The sequence below is a fragment of the Saccopteryx leptura genome, chromosome X (genome assembly GCF_036850995.1).
Source record: "Saccopteryx leptura isolate mSacLep1 chromosome X, mSacLep1_pri_phased_curated, whole genome shotgun sequence".
Lineage (NCBI taxonomy): Eukaryota > Metazoa > Chordata > Mammalia > Chiroptera > Emballonuridae > Saccopteryx > Saccopteryx leptura.
The window spans coordinates 96552883-96572591 of NC_089516.1; the positions used below are offsets into that span (position 1 = coordinate 96552883).

Sequence of the window (19709 nt, forward strand, 5' to 3'; positions counted from 1 at the left end):
GACACTTCACTATTTATTTAAAAATAATTCTTAACTCATATTTAGTTATGCTTAAATAATATCAGAAAAAATAAGATAAAATGTTACAAATTAGGGAGGAATTCTATTTGAAGCAATTTATTTTTAAAAAGACATTGGGAATAAGTTATTGATAAAGAAAAACTTTCAAACCATGGGCTTGACCATGGTAAAAAGCAAAATGAATGTTAAAAGGTAATCTTAAACTATATGAATTTATGTATATATAAATAAAAATATGGAAAGATACTCAGGAAACAGGTAATAATGATTTTTCCCGAATTATACTTTCTTTTTATAAATCTATAATTTCAGTTTTCACTAAGCATACCGTTTTGGGTTTTTTTGATCGTCTCATTGGAAGTAAAAACATTAGCCTTCCGTTTTTTTGTGCAATGCATAACAAAACTATAAATTTCAGTGTGGTATATTTCAGAAGCCAGAGAAACTGCTGCTTTGACAATATAGTTTCCAATCTCCCATAAGAAGGATCTGGTAGTAGCAAGATGCAGTTCTGGTGATAGTCACAAGATGGCGCTTAACAGATTTTTTTTAATTTTCTCTAGACAACTATTATTACAAAATGAGCAAAGAAAGCTGTGAAACATATTTAATATTAACAGACTATGAAATAGCATGTAGAGTGTCATTGTAATTCTGTTTACAAATTTATATGTGTCTAGAATAAGAAGTTCCATATTGGGACATATAGGAGAACCCAAAAAGAAAGCATTAATAAATATATATTGAATTTGTCCCGCAGAAGACACAAGACCAGGGGTCCCCAAACATTTTACACAGGGGGCCAGTTCACTGTCCCTCAGACCGTTGGAGGGCCGCCACATACAGTGCTCCTCTCACTGACCACCAATGAAAGAGGTGCCCCTTCCGGAAGTGCGGCAGGGGGCTGGATAACATGCGGCCCACAGGCTGCAGTTTGGGGACGCCTGCCAAGACAATTGTTATTTTTTTGTTCTTTTTCCCCATTTCACACTTTTCCTAAGAGAAGTGATTTCAGCATGCAACAAAGAACAACGATGTCACAGAGAGAATTTAAAATAATAAAAACAAAAAGGAGAATAGGCCCTGGCCGGTTGGCTCAGCGGTAGAGCGTCGGCCTGGCCTGCGGGGGACCCGGGTTCGATTCCCGGCCAGGGCACATAGGAGAAGCGCCCATTTGCTTCTCCACCCCCCTCCCCTCCTTCCTCTCTGTCTCACTCTTCCCCTCCTGCAGCCAAGGCTCCATTGGAGCAAAGATGGCCCCGGGCGCTGGGGATGGCTCCTTGGCCTCTGCCCCAGGCACTAGAGTGGCTCTGGTCGCGGCAGAGCGACGCTCCGGAGGGGCAGAGCATCGCCCCCTGGTGGGCGTGCCGGGTGGATCCCGGTCGGGCGCATGCGGGCGTCTGTCTGACGGTCTCTCCCCGTTTCCAGCTTTTTAAACAGAAAGAAAAAATTTGAAGGAAAAAAAAAAAAGAAAATAAACATGGTATCTCCATCATAAATGAGATTTTATCTCCATCCTGTTTCAGAATGACATGCCTGCTAAAGTTTTGGTTGAGAAGTTTCTTTACAGCATTTCCATTTAATTGGTTTGATTCCCTATCTCCTTTTGGATGTCCTAGATTAATATCGAAGAGGTACATGACCTGGTAAATCTACGTGTGAAGCCAGTTGAGCCCCCAGAAAGGCAGTGCGACCACAGAGCGCAGAACAGGAAGAAGGCCCTGCTGGAGTGGGAATCAAAACAATAGGATCACAAAGCCAGACTCTTCACAATCTATGTGACATTGGTAAGGCTTTTTCCATTCCATGCTAAAATATGGTTGAGAATATTGAGTACAATATATTTTGATTCTGGTGCATTTGCCATAACATTTTAAGTTAGAAACCTTGGTTTCTAGTGTTAGGATAGAATTTAATATGTTAAACTCTTATAAAGAAATTACACACAAAAAATTTAAAGATATCTACTTATGGAAGACTTACAGGTTCCAGCCAACTGACTAACCCTCAAGAAATTCTTGAAAATTACCCTATTCAATAAGTAGCCATTGTGTCCAAATACCTTATCTCTAAGTTCATCCTTTTAATGAGGTCATTGTGTTACTGTCTGTGTTCAGGAGACACCAACCCCTATATCTGTGTCTGGCTGCTTTGGGTAGATAGGGCATCTTTAAAAACTTAAAAGACTGCCCTAAAATAAATCTCTCGAGAGGTCTTAAAGTATAAAAATGCCCAATAACAGAAATGATATCCCTTATGCACTCACTAACATCTCTCCCCTCCCAATCTCCTACCACATACACACTCACTCATTATATGTAATAGCTATAATAAGGCCTCTGTAGTAAGGCATTATATAACTACTTCTCATTTCTTGAATTTTAAAATGTTTTCCTACCACAATATTTCTGTGGCACCCAGTATTTACTTATCTTTTTTTATATGATCTTCATTCTCATTGTCTTATCTTCTTTCTTCTTTAACAGAATAAATCCTTTTATTTACGCTCTTCACAATTTCTTTAAGTGAGCTGATTATCCTCTGGTGTCAACCATTTAAAGTTATTTTATAGCTTCCTTGCAAGTTTTCAGAAGAATAAGCACAAAAATGAATAAACCTATTAATAGCTCTAAATGCAATAGAGGCCTATAACATAGATTTTCTGTGATTAACCAGGCAGTTAAACAAAGACTAATGATCTAAGGATTTTTCTGGATGATTCAGATTTTACAGATTGATTTCTCATCTATATCCAGATGTACCATTAAATCATATACTTTCAGATCTTCAGTGGTTCATTTAGAATTTCCTTTTTCTTTCCCCCTTATTTTTTCTTTAAGATTTTTAAATTGATTTTTAGAGTAAGGGGAAAGTAGAGAGACAGAGAGAGAGAAATATTAACTTGTTGGACTTGTAATTCCACTTATCCATGCTTTCATTCTTTGTCTCCTGTATGTGTCCTGACTGAAGATCAAACTCACAACCTCTGCATGTTGGGAGGATGCTCTAACCCAGTGGTCCCCAACTTTTTTTGGGCCACGGACTGGTTTAATGTAAGAAAATATTTTCACGGACTGGCCTTTAGGGTGGGACGGATAAATGCACAAAATAAAATTATGCGACCGGCGTAAAAACTGTAGTAGTTTTAAATATAATTGTCGAACTTACGAGACAAGCGTCAAGAGTGAGTCTTAGACGGATGTAACAGAGGGAATCTGGTCATTTTTTAAAAATAAAACATCGTTCAGACTTAAATATAAAGAAAACAGAAATAATGTAAGTTATTTATTCTTTCTCTGCGGACTGGTACCAAATGGCCCACGGACTGGTACCGGTCCGTGGCCCGGGGGTTGGGGACCACAGCTCTAACCAACTAACTTACCCTGACAGGGCTTCCCCTTCCTTTTTTGTGTTCTTACCTACTCCTGCTACACACTTAGACCGTTGTTGAACTTTTAGAAATTATTTTAAATTTGTAATGTATTTTGATATTTGGTAGTACCAGTTGTCCTCCAGTCAGCTAGTAAAGTTAGAACTCAGTCCCAAACCCATGTCTTTATATCTACCTATTTGAAAAATTCTAATACAAAACCTTATTCTGAAGTTTAGACATTGTATCTTTAACAATTCCTCATGTCTCCTCACTAAAAAACTGATCAGTACCTTTATTCAGAGTGGTGACAGGAATAATTTTGGTCCAGCTGGATCTTTTCTTATGTGTGTCTCAGAGAGTGACTGTAGGGGTTGGGGAAAGGAGGAGAAAAAAGTTTCTTTTTCTCTAAATCCCCAAAGGCAGGTCCCATAGAGGTGTATCTGCATGTTAATCAAGGGAAGAACACTGTGTCTCTCGGAATGTAGTCAAGTTTTGTTTGCTATGTGCTGTGATAATGAAGCACTTCGGCTTTTACTCCTTCCTTTCCTTCTGCTCACATGGCTGAGTGGCATGTGAGAACTTCACTGTAGTTAAAGGCTCTGCCAATGGGGACAATCTTTTGAAAATGACAGCTGCTGAAATCATTTGGATTCTTGACATTTGTCCTATATTAGCTGATTTTCAATGAAATAAATCTTTTTTGAAGGTAAACATTTATAGAAAGAATTATATAATTGCATCAAAAGTCAAGTGTCTTAGGTACACCCCAACATCTTAAAGGAAATTCAGAAATGATGTTAATAAAAATTAAAAAGATCAAAAAAATTGAATTTCCTCCTCTTCGTGGTCATCTCCAGATCTCCCTCCCAAGCATTATTCCCTTGCATTCACTGAACATTCGGGAGTCCACATAATCATCTTTCTTTCCATCATATCCCTTCTTGTCTTCTTGAACAGCTTCAACCTTCATGTGGATGACTCATTACTTACTGACTCTGGCCTTGACCTTCTTTATTTCAGTAACTTTTATCTCTTTTCTACTTTAGCAACCAACTCAGTGACCACACCATGACTTAGTTATCACCTGAAACAGTTCTAACCTTAAATCTTCAACCTTAAAATCTATCTTACTTTAGTCTCCAGTAGACTTCCAGCTCTGCTATCCCTATTCCCACTAACGATACCCTCCCACCCCAATTGATTTTCCATGCCTTGGGTACCTACCCTATTCTTATCTCCTAATACCACTTGTTTTCACCTCTATTTTTATCAATTTTAGGAAACCAAAGTCAACCATTTCTACTCTAAACTCAACAATAACGTATTTCCCTTAACTTCATCCTCTTCTGAGACTACTGTTCTAAACACAATTCTAGGTGTATTCATACCTATTGTTTTAAATTTCCCCATCTATAAAGATCCTAGTGAACACACACACACACATGCAATTCAACATGCTGAGTGACTCCATTACACACTCATATATACAGTTGGACCTGCATCACTGCTGGCCAATCCTTTTATTTGTTCTCTCATACTGTTTTTCTTATGCATTTCATGCTTCTCAAGATGTCAAATTATAAAATCTTAACATCTTCAGTTCTTATTCCTTTCCACCATAATCTTTCTGTATCTTCATTCAGCTTTTCTTTTTCTTGTCTCCTATTATATTTTGCTTCTTCTTCCAAAGTAAACTCCAAGTAAAACAGTTTCACTACCTTTAAAATATAAATCCTTGTTTTGTGCACTTAACTCTACTTTCATGCATTAATTTCTCATTATCTTCAGTTATCGCAATCTCCTTTTTCATTGGGTCCTTTCTCTCAGCCAGCAGACACTCCCAAGTCTTTTATATTAACCTCCTCAACCAAAAATTTTTTAGCCTAACCAGGCAGTGGCGCAGTGGACAGAATGTCACACTGGGACACAGAGACCCAGGTTTGAAACCCTGAGGTTGCCGGCTTGAGTGCAGGCTCATCTGGTTTGAACAAGGCTCACCAGCTTGAGCCCAAGCCAGCGACCACTTGGTCTGCTGTAGCCTGGTCAAGGCATGTATGAGAAAGCAATCAATGAACAACTAAGGTGCCACAATGAAGAATTGATGCTTCTCATCTCTCTCCCTTCCTCTCTGTCTATCCTTATCTGTCTATCTGTCTGTCTCTCTCTCTCTTTTTTTTTTCTCTCTCTCTTTGTCACAAAAAAATTAAGTTGAATTTATAAATATATTCTTTATATATTCCAGAGAATATTTTCACACATACCTTGTAGTACCCACAACTTATTTTGGCAATTATTGATCCAAAGCACAAATCAACATTCTTATATGTAACTACACTATTCTCACAGTAAAATACTATTTTTTCTTTAATTTTCAAATTTTACTTAGAAAATTAACTTTAAGTGTGACATTGATCAATAAGAGTACATAGGCTGCAGGTGAACAACATTTTTATAGCATTTGAACTGTTGGTTTTGTTGTATGCCCATTACCCAAAGCAAAATAATTTCCCGTCACCTTATATTTGTCCCTCTTTACACCTTTTTCCCCCTTCCCCTCCTTATTCCCCCACATCTCTTTCCCCTTCTCCCACATACTCTTCCTTCTGGTAACTGCTTCACCTTTATCTATGTCCATGAGTCTGTTTTATATCTGACCTTTGTGTGCAATTATACAGTTCTTAACTTTTTCTGATATACTTACTTCATTCAGTATAATGTTCTCAAGGTTCATCCATGTTGTCATAATGTCATTATGTCATCATTTCTTATGCTTGAGTAGTATTCCATTGTATACATGTACCACATCTTCTTTTTCATTTATTTATTTATTTATTGTGACAAACAGAGATACACACAGAGAGGGACATATAGGGACAGACAAACAGGAAGGGAGAGATAAGAAGCATCAGTTATTCATTGCGTCACCTTAGCTATTCATTGATTGCTCTCTCATATGTGCCTTGACCTGCGGGCTATGCAGCCTGTATGGCCCCTTGCTCAAGCCAGCAACCTGGACTCAAGCTGGTGATTCTTGTTCAAACCAGATGAGCCCACGCTCAAGCTAGCAACCTCGAGATTTCGAACTTGTGTCTTCCATGTCCTGGTCCAATGCTCTGTCCACTTTGCCACGGCCTGGTCAGGTGTACAATATCTTCTTTATCCAAACTTTATCAAGGGACACTTTATTTTTATGTCTTGTCCACTCTGAATAATGTTTAAATGAATATGGAGGTGCATGTGTCTTCATGTACCAATGTTTTGGAGTTTTAGGGGTAGACACCTAGTAGAAGGATTGCTGAGTCATATGGTAATTCTATTAATATTTTTTGAGGAACCACTATACTTTTTCCCATAATTATTGTACTAATTTGCATTCCCACCAGAAGTGAATGAGTGTTCCTTTTTTTCTACAGCCTCTCCAACACTTATCACCTATCTTGTTGATAACAGCCAATCTAACAGATGTGAGGTGGTATATCATTGTAGTTTTGAGTTTCATTTCTCGAATACCTAGTGAAGATGAGCATCTTTTCATATATCTTTAGCCATTTGTATGCCTTCTTGGGAGAAGTGTCTGTTCAGGTCCTCTCCCCATTTTTTAAATGGATTGTTTGCTTGTTTGTCACTGAGCTTTGTAACTTCTTTATGTATTTTGGATATCAACCCATTATTGGAGTTGTTGTTTAAAAATATCATCTTTCATTTAGTTAGTTGCCTATTTCTTTTTTTGTCAGATTCTTTTGCTGTGCAGAAGATTTTTAGTTTGATATAGTCCCATTTATTTATTTTTGCCTTTACTTCCCTTGCCTTTGAGGTCAAATTCATAAATTGTTCTCTGCAGCCGCGGTCCATGAGCTTAGTACGTATTTTTTCTTCTATGTAATTTATAGTTTCAGATATTATACAGTGTGTCCGTAAAGTCATGGTGCACCTTTGACCGGTCACAGGAAAGCAACAAAAGACGATAGAAATGTGAAATCTGCACCAAATAAAAGGAAAACTCTCCCAGTTTCATATCTATTCAGTGCAGTTCGATGTAGGCTCACATACAGATTTTTTAAGGCTCCTTAGGTAGCTATCCCGTATATCCTCTACAGACTTGTCACTGACTGATGGCCTACCAGAACGGGGTTTCTCCATCAAACTGCCGGTTTCATTCAACTGTTTATCCCACCGAGTCATGTTATTCCTATGTGGTGGTGCTTTGTTATAAACGCGCCGATATTCACATTGCACTTTGGTCACGGATTCGAATTTAGCGAGACAGAACACACTGAACTTTCCTCTGTACCTTCCACATCTCGATTGGCATGGCCTTGGGCTGCTCCACTGTATACACAGTGTTACATCAACATCTGCACATGCGCACATGCTACCACATCATCCTACAGAAACTGGGAGGGTTTTCCTTTTATTTGGTGCAGATTTCATATTTCTATCGTCTTTTGTTGCTTTCCTGTGACCGGTCAAAAGTGCATCATGACTTTGCGGACAAACTGTATTTAGGTCTTTGATCCATTTAGAATTAATTTTTGTGCAAGGAGCTAAACTGTAGTCAAATTTCATTCTTTCACATGTGGTTTTCCAATTTTCCCAGCACCATTTACTGAAGAGGCTTTCTTTTCTTCATTGTGTGTTTTTGGCTCCTTTATCAAAGATGATTTCTCCATATATATGTGGTTTTATTTCTGGGCTCTCAGTTCTGTTCCATTGGTATGTATGTCTGGTATACTGCCAATACCATGCTGTTTTGATTATCGTGGCTCTATAGTATAATGTAAAGTCAAGTAGTGTGATACCTCCAGCTTCATTCTTTTTCCTCAGGATTGCTTTGGCTATTATGGGTTTCTTATGGTTCCATACAAACCTAGTGATTATTTGTTTTATTTCTTTAAAAAATGACATGGGGATTTTGATAGGGATTGAATTAAATTTGTATATTACTTTGTGTGAAATGGCCATTTTAACTATGTTGATTATTCCAATCCATGAACATAGACTATTTTTCTATTTTATTGTGTCTTTTTCAACTTCTTTCAGTAATGTTTTATACTATTCAATATATAGGTCTTTTACATTCTTAGTTTAGTTTATTCCTAGATATGTTGGTATGTTATTTTTTTTCATTGCAATTGTAAAAGAAATTTTTTTTTTCAGTTCAGTTTCCAGAAGTTTCATTGTTGGCATATAGAAAAACAGTAGACTTTTGTATATTGATTTTGCTTCCTGCAACTTGATTGTATTGGTTTATTGTTTCTAATAGTATTTTGATGAATTCTTGGGGGGGTTTTACATACAGGATCATGTCGTCTGCAAAAAATGATACCTTTATCTCTTCTTTCCCAATTTGAATGCCTTTTATTTCTATCTTTTGCCTGATTGCTTTGGCTAAAACTTCCAGAATTATGTTGAATAAGAGCGGAGAGGGTGGGCAACATTGTCTTGTTACTGATTTTAGAGGAAAAGCCTTCATTTTTCACTATTTAGTATGATATTAGCTGATGGTTTGTCATATATGGCCTTTATTATATTGAGGTACTGTCCTTCTATTCCAATATTATTGAGTGTTTTTAAACATAAAGAAAGGGTATGTCTTATTGAATGCCTTTTCTGCATCTATTCATAAGATCATATGATTTTTGTTCTTTGTCTTGTTGATGTGATGTATTCCATTGATTGATTTTCTTATGTTGAACCATCCTTTTGCTCCAGGAATGAATCTCACTTCATTATAATGTATTGTTTTTTAATGTGTTGTTGTACTCAATTTGCTAGTATTTTGTTGAGAATTTTGCATCTGTATTCATTAGACATATTGGTTTGTAGTTTTGTTTTTGTAATGTCCTTGCTAGATTTTGGTATGAGGGTGATGTTGCCCTCATAAAATGTATTCCAGAGTATTGCTGCTTCTTTTATTTTATGGAAGAATTTGTGAAGGACAGGTTCCAAATCTTCTTTGAATGTTTCTTAAAATTCACTAGTGTAGCCATCTGGTACTGGACTTTTATTTTGGGGGAGGTTTTTGATAATTGTTTCTATTTCTTCCCTGGTTAGAGGTGTATTCAGGTTTTCCACTTCATGATTCAATCTAGGAAGATTGTATAGTTCTAGGAATTTATCCATTTCCCCTTGGTTGTTGAATTTGATGACATATAATCTTTTATAATATTCTACTATGATCTTTTGTATATCTTAGATGTCTGTCTGTGGTAGTTTCTCCTCTTTCATTTCAGATTTTGTTTATATAAGTACTTTCTCTTTTTTCCGTAGTGAGTCTAGCCAATGGTTTGTTGCTTTCATTGATCTTCTCAAATAACAGGTCCTTGTTATATTAATTTTTTCTATTGATTTTTTGTTCTCTATGTCAGTGGTCCCCAATCTTTTTTGGGCCACGGACCGGTTTAATGTCAGAAAAAATTTTTTTTTCATTTTTCCGAAGCTGGAAATGGGGAGGCGGTCAGACAGACTCCCGCATGTGCCCGACCGGGATCCACCCGGCATGCCCACAAGGGGTCGATGTTCTGCCCCTCTGGGGCATCGCTCTGTTGCATCCAGAGCCATTTTAGTGCCTGAGGCAGAGGCCACAGAACCATCCCCAGTGCCCGGGCCATCTTTGCTCCAATGGAGCCTTGGCTGCGGGAGGGGAAGAGAGAGACAGAGAGGAAGGAGAGGGGGAGGGGTGGAGAAGCAGATGGGTGCTTCTCCTGTGTGCCCTGGCCGGGAATTGAACCCGGGACTCCTGCATGCCAGGCCAACGCTTTACCGCTGAGCAAACCGGGCCAGGGCCCAGAAAATATTTTCACGGACCAGCCTTTAGGGTGAGATGGATAAATGTATCATGTGACCAAGACAAGCATCAAGAGTGAGTTTTACAGAAAAACTATAGAAAAAATCAATAAAACAAGGAGCTGGTTCTTTGAAAAGATCAAAAAAATTGACAAACCCTTGGCAAGACTCACCAAGGAAAAAAGGCACAGGACTCAAATAAATAAAATCCAAAATGAAAGAGGAGAGATCACCACAGACATCATAGATATACAAAGAATTATTGTAGAATACTATGAAAAATTATATGCCACCAAATACAACAATCTAGAAGAAATGGATAAATTCCTAGAACAATACAACCTTCCTAGACTGAGTCATGAAGAAGCAGAAAGCCTAAACAGACCAATCAGCAGGGAGGAAATAGAAAAAACTATTAAAAACCTCCCCAAAAATAAAAGTCCAGGCCCAGACGGTTATACTAGTGAATTCTATCAAACATTCAAAGAAGACTTGGTTCCTATTCTACTCAAAGTCTTCCAAAAAATTGAAGAAGAAGCAATACTTCCAAACACATTTTATGAGGCCAACATAACCCTCATACCAAAACCTGGCAAGGATGGCACAAAGAAAGAAAACTACAGACCAATATCTCTAATGAATACAGATGCTAAAATTCTAAACAAAATACTGGCAAACCGAATACAACAACATATTAAAAAAATAATACATCATGATCAAGTGGGATTCATCCCAGAATCTCAAGGATGGTTCAACATACGCAAAACGGTTAATGTAATACACCATATCAACAAAACAAAGAACAAAAACCACATGATCTTATCAATAGATGCAGAAAAGGCTTTTGATAAAATACAACACAATTTTATGTTTAAGACTCTCAACAAAATGGGTATAGAAGGAAAATATCTCAACATGATAAAGGCCATATATGATAAACCATCAGCCAACATCATTTTAAACGGCATAAAACTGAGGATTTTCTACCTTAAATCAGGAACAAGACAGGGTTGTCCACTCTCTCCACTCTTATTTAACGTGGTGCTAGAAGTTCTGGCCAGAGCAATCAGACAAGACAAAGAAATAAAAGGCATCCATATTGGAAAAGAAGAAGTAAAGGTATCACTTTTTGCAGATGATATGATCCTATACATCGAAAACCCGAAGGACTCCACAAAAAGATTATTAGAAACAATAAACCAATACAGTAAGGTCGCAGGATACAAAATTAACATACAGAAGTCCATAGCCTTTCTCTATGCCAACAATGAAATATTAGAAAACGAACTCAAAAAAATAATCCCCTTCACGATTGCAACAAAAAAAAATAAAATACCTAGGAATAAACATAACAAAGAATGTAAAGGACCTATATAATGAAAATTACAAAGCATTGTTAAGGGAAATCAAAAAAGATACAATGAGATGGAAAAATATTCCTTGTTCTTGGATAGGAAGAATAAATATAATCAAAATGGCCATATTACCCAAAGCAATATACAAATTTAATGCAATTCCCATCAAAATCCCTATGAGATTTTTTAAAGAAATGGAACAAAAAATCATCAGATTTATATGGAACTATAAAAAACCCCGAATAGCCAAAACAATCCTAAGGAAAAAGAATGAAGCTGGGGGCATTACAATACCTGACTTTAAACTATATTATAGGGCCACAATAATCAAAACAGCATGGTATTGGCAGAAAAATAGACACTCAGACCAATGGAACAGAATAGAAAGCCCAGAAATAAAACCACATATATATGGTCAAATAATCTTTGATAAAGGGGCCAACAACACACAATGGAGAAAAGAAAGCCTCTTCAACAAATGGTGTTGGGAAAACTGGAAAGCCATATGCAAAAGAATGAAACTCGACTACAGCCTGTCCCCGTGTACTAAAATTAATTCAAAATGGATCAAAGACCTAAATATAAGACCTGAAACAATAAAGTACATAGAAGAAGACATAGGTACTAAACTCATGGACCTGGGTTTTAAAGAACATTTTATGAACTTGACTCCAATGGCAAGAGAAGTGAAGGCAAAGATAAATGAATGGGACTACATCAGAATAAAAAGTTTTTGCTCAGCAAGAGAAACTGATATAAAAATAAACAGACAGCCAACTAAATGGGAAATGATATTTTCAAACAACAGCTCAGATAAGGGCCTAATTTCCAAAATTTACAAAGAACTCATAAAACTCAACAACAAACAAACAAACAATCCAATAAAAAAATGGGAAGAAGACATGAATAGACACTTCTCCCAGGAAGAGATACAAATGGCCAACAGATATATGAAAAGATGCTCAGCTTCATTAGTTATTAGGGAAATGCAAATCAAAACTACAATGAGATACCACCTCACCCCTGTTAGATTAGCTATTATCAACAAGACGGGTAATAGCAAATGTTGGAGAGGCTGTGGAGAAAAAGGAACCCTCATTCACTGTTGGTGGGACTGTAAAGTAGTACAACCATTATGGAGGAAAGTATGGTGGTTCCTCAAAAAACTGCAAATAGAACTACCTTATGACCCAGCAATCCCTCTACTGGGTATATACCCCAAAACCTCAGAAACATTGATACGTGAAGACACATGTAGCCCCATGTTCATTGCAGCACTGTTCACAGTGGCCAAGACATGGAAACAACCAAAAAGCCCTTCAATAGAAGACTGGATAAAGAAGATGTGGCACATATACACTATGGAATACTACTCAGCCATAAGAAATGATGACATCAGATCATTTACAGCAAAATGGTGGGATCTTGATAACATTATAAGGAGTGAAATAAGTAAATCAGAAAAAAACAAGAACTACATGATTCCATACATTGGTGGAACATAAAAATGAGACTAAGAGACATGGACAAGTGTGTGGTGGTTACCAGGGGTGGGGGGAGGGAGGACAGGGGGAGAGTTAGGGGGAGGGGGAGGGGCACAGAGAACTAGATAGAGGGTGGCGAAGGACAATCTGACTTTGGGCGAGGGGTATGCAACATAATTTAATGACAAGGTAACCTAGACATGTTTTCTTTGAATATATGTACCCTGATTTATTAATGTCATCCCATTACCATTAATAAAACTTTATTTAAAAAAAAAAAAGAGTGAGTTTTAGATGGATGTAACAGAAGGAATCTGGTCATTTTTTGAAAATAAAACATCGTTCAGACTTAAATATAAAGAAAACAGAAATAATGTAAGTTATTTATTCTTTCTCTGCAGACTGGTACCAAATGGCCCATGGACTGGTACTGGTCCATGGCCTGGGGATTGGGGACCACTGCTCTATGTCATTTAGTTCTACTCTAATTTTTATTATTTTTTTTCTTCTGACTTTGGATTGCCTATGTTCTTCTTTTTCTAGTTCCTTAAGGTGTGATGTTAGGTTGTTTATTTCAGATTTCTCTTGTTTCTTAATATAAGTCTGTAATGAAGTTTAAACTTCCTTCTTATTACTGCTTTTGCTGCATCTCAGAAATTTTGAAATGTCGTGTTCTCATTTTCATTTGTCTGTATCTTTGGTTCCCTGCTTTTATTTCTTCTTTGACCCTGTCCTTTTTTAGAAGTATGTTGTTAAATTTTCATGTTTTTGTAGGAGTTTTTTTGCTTCTTTTTTACAGTTCAATTCTAATTTCAAAGCTTTATGATCAGAAAATATGCTTGGCATAATTTCAATCTTGCTGAATTTGTTATTAGTTTTGTGACCCAGTGTATGGTCTATCCTTGAGAATGTATAATCTGACATTTTGGGATGAAATGTCCTATAAATGTCTATTATGTCATTTAAGGCCGATATTTCTTTATTGATTTTTTTGTTTGCATATTCTGTCTAAAGTCATCAATGGTGTGTTACAATCTCCAAGTATGATTGTGTTTTTGTCTGCTTCTATTTTTAGATCAGTTAAAATATGTTTTATATATTTTGGTGCTTCATGGTTTGGTGTATATATATTAAGACATGTTATGTCTTCTTGATACCATGTCCCCTTTATCATTATGAAATGTTCATCTTTGTCTGTGGTTACCTTTGTTGTCTTGAAGTCAGCATTGTCAGATACGAGTATGGCTATACCTGCTTTTCTTTGGATATTATTTTCTTAGAGAATCATTTTCCAGCCTTTCATTTTGAATCTACATTTGTACTTGCAGTTTAGATATGTCTCTTTTTGTTGTTGTTGTGACAGAGACAGAGGGACAGATAAGGACAGACAGACAGGAATGGAAAGAAATGAGAAGCATCAGTTCTTCATTGCAGCATCTTAGTTGTTCATTGACTGCTTGTTCATTGATTGCTTTCTCACATGTAACTTGACTAGCCTGTTATAGTAAGTGACCCCTTGCTCAAGCCAACATCCTTGGGCTCAAGCCAGTAACCTTGAGCTTCAAGCCAGTGACCATAGAGTCATGTCTATGATCCCACACTCAAGCCAGCAACCCCACACTCAAGATGATGCACCTTCACATAAGTTGGATGAGCCCACACTCAATCTAATGACCTCAGGGTTTTGAACCTGGGTCCTCTGCACCCCAGTTCAACACGCTTGTCCTCTGCTCCACAGCCTAGTCAGGCAGATGTTATCTCTTCAAGGCAGCATATATTTGGTTTTGCTTTTAGATCTACTCTGCTACTCTGTGCCTCTTTTTTGGTGAGTTTAGTCTATTTACACTTTGGGTAATTATTGACACTTGAGGATTTCCTATAGCCATTTTATGTTTTGTTTTCTGGTTGCTCTGTGTCTTGCTTGGTTCTTTTCTTTTTTGTTTCTTTCAGTTGTTTTTGTTTGGCAGTGTTCCTTACTTTTTTCCCTATTTCTTCTTTTTTAAGCTGTGTTATACAGTGGTTACTTTTTCATGGGTAGTTACCATTAGGTTAAGAAAAAAATGTTCATATGTACAAGAGTCCTTTGTCTTATGGGTGCTTCTGCATTCCATCCTCCTTTGCTACTGCAGGTCTTTATTCTCTCCCTTTTTTATGTCATTGTTGTCTAAGATTATCTTGTTTTTATTGTGGCCTTGTTGGAGCATTTACTTGTTGTTTTGCTTTTTTTTATTCTTTCTGTCTGGTGGAATAATCTTGAGTATTTCTTACAGAAAGCGTTTTATGTTGATGAATTCTCTAAGCTTCTGTATGTCAAAGTTTTTATTTTTTCTTCATATATGAAGGATAACTTTGATGGATATAGTATTCTTGGCTGGTAATTTCTTTCTTTTAGTACTTCGAATATTTGGGTCCACTCTCTTCTGGCTTGTAGAGTTTCTGCTGAGAAGTCTAATGATAACCTAATGGGCTTTCCTTTTTATGTTATGTTCTTTTTTTCCCTGGCTGTCTTGAGGATTTTTTCTTTGTCATTGATTTTTGAAAATTTTATTACAATGTGCCTTGGAGTAGGTCTATTAGGGTTGTGGTAACTCGGCATTCTGTTTGTCTCTTGGTTTCAATATTCTAACTCTTTCCATAAGCTTGAGAAATATTCATCAATTATTTGTTTAAATTAGCTGTCCATTCCCCTGTCCCTCTCTTCTTCTTCTTCTTCTTCTTACACACCCATTATTCTTATATTTATCTTTCTGATGGAGTCAGACAATTCTTGTAGAGCTCTCTCGGTTTTGTTTTGTTTTGTTTTTAATTTGGGAGTCTTTCTCCTCTTCTCTGTGTAGCATCTCTAGTTGTGTGTCTTCAAATTCAATGATTCTTTCCTCTATCAGGCTTGTTCTGTTAGCTAACTTTGCTACCTCAGTCATCAATTTATGTATTGAGTTCTTCATGTCTGTTTTTAATGTTTCAATCTCCTTGATGAGGTATTCATTTTGTTTATTAATTTGTTTTCTGAGCTTATTAAGTTGCCTATTGGTGTTTTCTCACACGTAGCTGAGTATTTTCAGAACTTCAGTTTTGAATTTTTTATCATTTAACTCCAAGGTTTCCATGTAATTGAGATTTTATTCTGGAGAATTTCCATTTTTTTCTAAATTACATCTCTGTCTTGTGTAGGCAAGGTATTCGATTTCTTCTTTCTTGGTGGCATTTGATAGTGGCATTGCTAAGAAACTGAACAAAAAAACAAACAAACAAAAAACAACAACCACAAAAACTTTAGTTCATTCAGTGCTTGGATCTTTCAGGCGCGACTGCAAGCCCATCTGGCGTTCCTTTGCTTTGTTCAGTCTGTTGGAATTTCATGGGGAGACATCAGGAGTATCTCTCATGCTGCCATTACTCTAACATAATCAAATTTACCCATGTTGTTGCATGTACCCATAGTTTATTCTTTAGTATTACTTAGAGATATTCTATTCTACGATTTGTGTATCAACTCATCAATAGGTTTATATGGTGGTTATGATTTCAAGGTTATATGGTAAGTGTATGTCTAGCTATGTTAGAAACTGCCAAATTGAATCCTAAAATAGCTATTACAGTTTGTATTTTTTTTTAGAAATTAAATTTAGTGGGGTGTCTTCATCCATAAGAACACATAGGTTTCAGGTATATATCTCTGTAGCATTTGAACTATTAATTGCATTGTGTGCCAATCACCCAAAGCCAAATCATTATCCACCAGTGTCTATTCAGCCCTCTTTACTTCCTTCCTCCCCCAACACCTTCTTCTGGTAACCACTCCACTTTTGTCTATGTCCATGAGTCTCAATGTTATATCCCACCTATGTATGAAATCATACAGTTCTTAGCTTTTTTCTTATTTTGTTTAACCTAATATTTTCAAGATCCATACATATTATCACAAATGACAATATTTTATCATTTCTTATGACTATTGTATTCTCATCAGCAAAATATTAAGTTCCAGTAGCTGCATCATTGTCAGCAACTTACACCGTCAGTTTTTTTTAAATATCAGTCATTCTTATAAAGATGTTAGTGGTGTCTCATTGTGGTTTTACTTGCATATCATTAATTTCTAATACCATTAGAACATTTTCAAAGTGTTCATGTGACATTCATGTGCATTTTTTCTCTCTATCTAGAAGTAGAGTATTTCCATGATACCTTTCATAAACCAAGATGTCATAAAGAAGAAATTACTATTAATATATATGGAAAAGATGTCAAGCATTTCAAGACCCAAAATAACCTACCAAGTCATGTCAAATAATACATATAACCTAAAATAATACTAACATATACTAAAATCAAGAATTATACAATATAATATATGTACAGTGTAGTTTCACTTATTAAAAATACTGACTTATTTCTCTGTAAGTATAAGATAATAGAACACCACAGTTTGTACCCCATCAATCTACTGAAGCAGTAGACCATCTGCTTTATTCATTTCTGGATGCCAACTAAAATCACTTTGCTGCTAGCAGAACTAATTAGTAACTTCTACAGCTTTCAAAATTCTTTCCTTTGCTTATAAGTAGTATGAATGGTCGACATCAGCAAGTTCAAAGCATTCGCAATGTCTTTATTTCGTTCATCACAATTGAAATACTTAATTACATCCAGTTTTGTAGTAAGCATAATACTTTTATGAACTCTATTAGGCTTTCCTGAAACCTAAGGACACATCTTGCAAATGGATGCACATAGTAAGTCTAGATAAAGAACATTTGTTCACAGATACAGTTCAAAGTCATAGGAGATTGAAGCTGAGATGCTGAGTGTAGTTCCCAGAGAAGGAACTGGGCACGCTATTCTCTCTGAGGGGGCTATGCTGCAAAACAAAGGTCTTGTATAAAAGCAAACTGGAATAATGTAAATTTTGGAAAAATAGGGAACTAGAACAAATATTCTAAAATTTTATATGGAACCACAAAAGACCCCGAATAGCAACAGTGATTTTGAGAAAGAAAAACAAAGTTGGAAGGATCATATTACCTGATATGAAAGTCCACTATAGTAATTAAAACATCATGGTACTGGAATGAACACACACACACACACACACACACACACACACACACAGCCCTGGCTGGTTTGCTCAGTGGTAGAACAACAAAAGGAAAAATAGATCTGACTATATCAAACTGAAAAGTTTTTGTACAATAAAAGAAGCCATCAACAAAATGAAAAAACTCACTAAGAGGGGGAAAGATATTCACCGATACGTCTGATAAGGGGTGAATATCCAGAATTTATAAAGAACTTGTAAATCTCAACACCAAAAAATAAACCAAAAATCCCAAACAAGCCAAAGAAAAAAGTGGGCAAAGGACTTGAACAGACATTTCTCCAAAAAGGACATGCAGGTAGCCAATAGATATGTGAAAAGATATTCAATGTCACTAATCATAAGAGAAATACAAATAAAACCGCAATGAAATATCACCTCACATCTGTCAGAATGGCTAGCATCAGTAAATCCACAAATAAATATTGGAGAGGATGTGGAGAAAAAGGGAGGCCTCCTCATTCATTGTTGGTAGGAATGCAGGTTGGTGCAATCATGGTGGAAAGCAGTATGGAGTTACCTCAAAAAATAAAAAAATGGAGCTCTCTTATGACGCAGAGATTTCACTTCTGAGAATTTATCCAAAAAACCCAAAACACTGTTCAAAACAATATATGCACCCCTATGTCTATTCTAGAACATTTATAATAGCCAAGATTTGGAAGCACCCCAAGTGCACATCAGTACATGAGTGGATGAAAAGTTGTAGTACATTTACTCAGTGGAATACTACTTGACTGTAAAAAAAGGACATTTTTGTTTTGCCATGGCATGGATGGATCTGGAGACCATAATGCTAAGTGAAATAAACCGGTCAGAGAAAAACAAGTGAATTATGATTTCACTCATATGTGGGACCTAATTAACAATATGAACTAACAAGCAATGTAAGGACAGACTCAGATAGATAGCAGGCTCATAGCTGCCAGGGAGGTATGTTGGGCAGTGGGGCAAGAGTAGAGGGATTGAGCATAAAATAAAGGAGACAAATAAAACTCACAGACACAGACAACAATGTGGTGATTTCTTGCAGGTAGGGGAGTTAAACGTATGGGGGGATAGATAGTTATGAAAGACCTGTGATGGTGAACACAATACAGTGTATGGACAATGTGTTGTAGAATTGTGCACCTTAAACCTGTATAATTTTGTTAAGCAGTTTCACCTCAAAAATCCAATTAAAAGGAAAAAATACCAAATGAGATAAAATTGAGGGATACTTGTATCTTTGTTGATGAGGGTCTAAGTTTCTTGTTTATTTTTTATTGAGTTGTTAATAACATTAGTGAATTGTAAGTATTTTCTTCATATATTCTGGAGAAAAGTTCTTATGAAACATGTTTTGCAAATATATTCTCTCACTCTGGATTTTCATTTTATTTTTTGAAAAGTAGAATTTTTCAAAGTCCAATTTATCATTTTTTTCTGGTCCATGCCTTTGTGTTTTCATAAATCATTGCCTAAATGAATGTCTCAAATATTTTCTACTTTATTTTCTTCCAGATGTTTTACAATTTTTGCTCTTACAATTAGGTCAACAATTCATTTTGAATTAATTTTTGTATATGGTCTTAGCTAAGGGATCAAGAGTA

At 36.3% G+C, this 19709-nt stretch overlaps 1 protein-coding gene across 1 annotated transcript in view; it reads left to right on the forward strand.

The window, feature by feature from the left end:
- Positions 1-1684: 1684 nt before the first annotated feature.
- PWWP3B (PWWP domain containing 3B) overlaps positions 1685-19709 on the forward strand; it is a 34420-nt gene continuing 16395 nt past the window's right edge. The window contains exon 1 of the mRNA XM_066356555.1: positions 1685-1808. The gene's annotated coding sequence lies outside the window, so the exon portion shown is untranslated. The remainder of the gene's footprint in view (positions 1809-19709) is intronic.